This window comes from Oncorhynchus masou, chromosome 29 (assembly GCF_036934945.1).
Source record: "Oncorhynchus masou masou isolate Uvic2021 chromosome 29, UVic_Omas_1.1, whole genome shotgun sequence".
Taxonomy (NCBI): domain Eukaryota; kingdom Metazoa; phylum Chordata; class Actinopteri; order Salmoniformes; family Salmonidae; genus Oncorhynchus; species Oncorhynchus masou.
Genome location: NC_088240.1, coordinates 48,681,443 through 48,687,442, shown reverse-complemented (window position 1 = coordinate 48,687,442; position 6,000 = coordinate 48,681,443). Strand labels below are relative to the sequence as shown.

Below are 6,000 nucleotides of genomic sequence, written 5' to 3'. Positions count from 1 at the left end.
CATTCACATTAACCGTTACTCTCTCACGGTAAACCTTCACTCTTGCACAGACATTTAGAAACAAAACAAGACCATTTGAAATATAAGCCAAGGGAGTTTTTTGAGCGAGAATAAAGATGACTTTCGAGTAGTAACACATGTATAAAAGCAACAGAAATCATTATTAAGAAGGGGTTAGAAGCGTCTTATATGGTGAGCTACCGAGTGGCTGGGCCAGGCAAGCCCCACACTATTCTGGAGGACTTAATTCTTCCTGCTGACGCCGCCATGGCTGGGACAATGCTGGGGAAAAAGTCCCAATAAACTATATAGACATTGTCTTCATCAAACAACACCGTTTCATGACGCATCAGTGACATGGCAGGAGATGTTTTGAAACAATTACGGCTTACATACAAGCCAGTGAATTATATGTGTTACACCTGGATGAGTCAATAGATATGGCGGGCCTGGCACAGATCCTGGTATATGTTTGTTACGTTTATAGGGGAGGGGGTCAACTAAGGAAGACTTCCTCTTCTGCAACCACTGGAAACCAGTGTACTGATGACGCTGATTGCACAAAAGCCAAGACAGGAAGACATAGTAAAGTGGTAACGCGTGCAAGCAGTTGCTCCCGACACCACTTGGGTGCACTGCAGCATCCACCAAAAGGCTCTTGCTGACAAGGGAATGCCTGACAGCTTGAAATACGTTTTGGACACTACAGTGAAAATGGTTAACTTTTGTTAAAGCAAGGCCCCTGAACTCTTGTGTATTTTGTACATTGTGCAAAGATATGGGCAGCGACCATGTAATGCTTTTACAACATACAGAAGTGCACTGGTTATCAAGGGGGAAAGTATTGACACGTTTTAAAAATTGAGAAACGAGTTTAAAGTTCTCTTTACTGACCATAAGTTTTACTTGTCTGACCGCTTGCATGATGACGAGTTTCTCACACGACTGGTCTATTTGGGTGATGTTTTTTCTTGCCTGAATGATCTGAATCTAGGATTACATGGACTATATGCAACTATATTCAATGTGTGGGACAACATTGAGGCTATTAATAAGAAGTTGGAGCACTTCTTTGTTTGCATCAATAAGGACAACAAACAGGTCTTTCCATCATTTTATGATTTTTTTGTGTGCAAATGAACTCAAGCTTACAGACAATGTCAAATATATATATAGCAAAGCACCTGAGTGACTTGGGTGTGAAATGTACAACACAAGCAACTGGATTCGTTATCCCTGTCATGCCGTGCCTCAAGTCCACTTATGATATCTGAACAAGAGAACCTCATCGAAATTGCAACAAGCTGTTTTGTGAAAATTTAATTTAATCAGAAGCCGCTGCCAGATTTCTGGATTGGGCTGTGCTCAGAGTTTCTTGCCTTGGCAAATTGAGCTGTTAAGACATTGATGCCCTTTGCAACCACGTACCTACAGTGGGGAGAATAAGTATTTGATACACTGCCGATTTTGCAGGTTTTCCTACTTACAAAGCATGTAGAGGTCTGTAATGTTTATCATAGGTACATTTCAACTGTGAGAGACGGAATCTTAAACAAAAATCCAGAAAATCACATTGTATGATTTTTAAGTAATTCATTTGCATTTTATTGCATGACATAAGTATTTGATACATCAGAAAAACAGAACTTAATATTTGGTACAGAAACCTTTGTTTGCAATGACAGATCATACGTTTCCTGTAGTTCTTGACCAGGTTTGCATACACAGCAGCAGGGATTTTGGCCCACTCCTCCATACAAACCCTCTCCAGATCCTTCAGGTTTCGGGGCTGTCGCTGGGCAAGATGGACTTTCAGCTCACTCCAAAGATTTTCTATTGGGTTCAGGTCTAGAGACTGGCTAGGCCAATTCAGGACCTTGAGATGCTTCTTATGGAGACACTCCTTAGTTGCCCTAGCTGTGTCATGCTGGAAGACCCAGCCACGACCCATCAATGCTCTTACTGAAGGAAGGATGTTGTTGGCCAAGATCTCGCGATACATGGCCCCATCCATCCTCCCCTCAATACGGTGCAGTTGTCCTGTCCCCTTTGCAGAAGAGCATCCCCAAAGAATTATGTTTCCACCTCCATGCTTCACGGTTGGGATAGTAATCTTGGGGTTGTACTCATCCTTCTTCATCCTCCAAACACGGCAAGTGGAGTTTAGACCAAAAAGCTCTATTTTTGTCTCATCAGACCACATGACCTTCTCCCATTCCCCCTCTGGATCATCCAGATGGTCATTGGCAAACTTCAGACGGGCCGGGACATGCGCTGGCTTGAGCAGAGGGACCTTGCGTGCGCTGCAGGATTTTAATCCATGACGGTATAGTGTGTTACTAATGGTTTTCTTTGAGACTGTGGTCCCAGCTCTCTTCAGGTCATTGACCAGGTCCTGCCGTGTAGTTCTGGGCTGATCCCTCACCTTCCTCATGATCATTGACGCCCCACGAGGTGAGATCTTGCATGGAGCCCCAGACTGAGGGTGATTGACCGTCATCTTCAACTTCTTCCATTTTCAAATAATTGCACCAAAAGATGTTGCCTTCTCACCAAGCTGCTTACCTATTGTCCTGTAGCCCATCCCAGCCTTGTGCAGGTCTACAATTGTATCCCTGATGTCCTTACACAGCTCTCTGGTCTTGGCCATTTTAGAGAGGTTGGAGTATGTTTGATTGAGTGTGTGGACAGGTGTCTTTTATACAGGTAACGAGTTCAAACAGGTGCAGTTAATACAGGTAATGAGTGGAGAACAGGAGGGCTTCTTAAAGAAAAACTGTCTGTGAGAGCCGGAATTCTTACTGGTTGGTAGGTGATCTAATGCTTATGTCATGCAATAAAATGCAAATGTAATACTTAAAAATCATACAATGTGATTTTCTGGATTTTTGTTTTAGATTCTGTCTCTCACAGTTGAAGAGTACCTATGATAAAAAAATGACAGACCTCTAGATGCTTTGTAAGCAGGAAAACCTGCAAAATCGGCAGTGTATCAAATACTTGTTCTCCCCACTGTATGTGAGAGTGGATTCTCGGCTTGCAATTATAATTTTAGCAAACAATTATTGTGATTCATCCTATCATGACTGGCCTGTTCAGGTCAGGTTACCGTGGATCACAGTCCTACAGAGACATCTCTCACTTCTGCAGAGGGGGAGAGGTATAGAGGGATTGATGGGGGGGTTTATGATACCTCATGCCAATTGTAAATCTTAAAGCAGTACATGAATCCTTTGTCCTCTCAGTGTGGAGGATTGGAATGTATGGTGGGCCTAATGGAGAATCTACCTCAGAACGGTAACATGCAATAAATGGACTTAAGGACAATATATTTCATCAGCCAAAATGGTGGTAACAGCGATAGTTGGAATATGAAAATGAATGTTGTTTTTGTTATGTTATTAAAAGTTAAATGACGACGTTATAACAAAAACATTGTAACTTTGAGAGTTTTCATAATAAGTACATGATGTTTACATACTGTTCATTATACAGATCAAAGAGAATATCTTTGAAATGATGAACTGTGCAAGGGAACAGACCACTAAGAGAAAGGACACTGATATGGTGTGGACAATCAAAGACTTACACCCGATAACGAAGGAGACCTCCATTGAAGGAATAGTCCTCGTCGAACCGCCCAGTAAGCAGAACTCGGTCCACAAAGAGACTTTCAACAAGTAATTACATCGTTATAATTCTGACCCATAAGAGCGGCAGCTCGAGGCAAGGTGCTAGGGCTAAGCTAAGCATAGTTTACAAATGTATCCAAGTTTGCTTTTCTCTCGTGCACTCTCTCTCTCTCTCTTTCTAAATCCCCATCTTGTGTAACACATGTCATATTGTGTAGAAGGTCTGCAAAACTGAGCAAAACTGGCCAAAAATGAAACACCCACACGTGGTCCTGAAACACCCACATGTGGTCCCCCTTTCATGGTCGACGAAAGAACTGGACCAAAGCGCAGAGTGGTGAGCGTATATATTCCTTTATATTAGGATGACGCCGACAAAAACAACAAACAATACTTAATTCAAGCTTAGTTAAAGGTTATGTGCCACAACCAAAGTTAACTTCCCACAAAGAAAGGAGGGAAAAGGGCTACCTAAGTATGGTTCCCAATCAGAGACAACGATAGACCCTGATTGAGAACCATACCCGGCCAAAACATAGAAATACAAAATCATAGAAAAACAAAACAGAATGCCCACCCCACATCACACCCTGACCTAACCAAATAGAGAAATAAAATGGCTCTCTAAGGTCAGGGAGTGGCACCCCTGTTGGGACCATATTCCCAAGCAGCTCAGTGCAGTCAGACCTTTGATGATTTTGTGCCAACAGGGCCACAATAATATGCCCCCTCTCTGAATGTCAGAGTGTGATCCCCTTCCCATGGGTTATGACAGCCTGTGTTGCCAGCACTGCCACTGCCTGGGTGGGGGCACCCCACCGGAATCTTCACCGGCTAGGTACAAGGTCGTCAAGGTTCTCATTAGCAGCATTGAGAATTTCCTTGTATATTATGCTCACCCATCAGGGGGCTTAGGCTTTGTAGGACCAACCCTGCCAGGCAGGCTCAGAATCCTGAGGGGGCGTTGTTGCTCTAGTAGGTCTCTGACCGCATTTTGGCTGCATACAGGTAGCTTACAGCCGACCCATACAGCAGATAGCGACGTCTCTTTAGTGTCTGGGTCATTCAGGTTGGTCTAGAGTGTAGGGTTGTGGACCATTCCATCAATGTAGGACTATAAATAAATACATTAGATGTATAATCTATTATGTATATCCCTCATCTGCACAAAATTGAAAGCTCTCTCAACCCCTGCTGACAGACACACATGGTTCTGGGATATGCAACCATTTCCTTTCTCACTCACTTAACGCCACACTTTCCCAAACACCAAAAACAAACCCCACATCTTCCATCACAATACATCCACACACACCCACATACTGTGCCTTATGTCTACTGTGTTTTTATCTCCACCGTGTTGAATTAGTATTTTTGTGTTCCAATTAGTTATATTTGAAGATTGCTTTTCTATCAATTCATTTGTATTATTGCAAGTCCTACCAGGGCTAGTATTGTGTGTTCCATTATTCACCTCCTCTACGAGAACCTCGTAATTCTTAGAATAGCCATGGAGTAGTCTTTGTGTCTCTGAACATTTGGTTATCAAAATACAGTTTATCGACTACGAGACATACCCGTTTCCCTTTAAATCTATTTTCCTTGAAGATCGGATACAGAACTTTGAGCGGTTCTGCAATTTCCTTCGGGAACTGATCATTCATGCCTATTTTTGTGCCAGCAAGTCTTTTACCCAGGCTTTTAACCATTATTTTATCTTTAAAGAAAGCAAATTTGGCAATGATTGGGCATTCATACCTCTGTCCGAAACGGTGCACACGTTCGAGTTGGATTTGGTCAACAGCTTTGCGTGGGATCTGATGCGCTGTAAGGAGGAATTCCCTAATTACACATTCAGGAACTTCTACTTCTTTCTCTCGGATACCTGTAAGTACCAGATTTCCTCTCATGGATCTAGTCTGTATGTCAAGTAAGGCTTCTCTCGGAAAGATGTTCTCCTTTTTAAGTTCATTAACATCGGTTTCAATCTTATTGACTGTCCCTTTTAGCTTGTTTTTATCTTTCTCCAATGTCGCAGCCTTTTACTCACTCATCTTGAGGCTTGCCTTCAACTCTTTTATATAATTATTGACTAGTTCAAGTATGCCCAGTTTGCCATTTACTAATTTTAACAGATCGATTTCAACATTTACCATTACATTGTCTGTGTCTGTAGAAGAGTCACTTCTCGTTTTGAGATTTGTTTCACTCTCCGTCATGTTTGGGTTTTGTTTGTTTTCGTAATATTTGTAGATACATTTCTCAAGTCTTTTGATTTTTTTGTGTTGATATCCAGATTGAAGGTTATTACTCACCAGTTTGTGAAGTGCTAATATTTATTCTAGCTTACCGATATGGTTTTTATCTT

General features: G+C 42.1%; 1 protein-coding gene across 10 annotated transcripts in view; it reads left to right on the top strand.

The window, feature by feature from the left end:
• The window catches only part of LOC135519935 (LIM domain only protein 7-like), a 134,802-nt gene that overhangs the window by 27,314 nt on the left and 101,488 nt on the right, over positions 1 to 6,000 (top strand). The gene's annotated exons all lie outside the window — the stretch shown is intronic.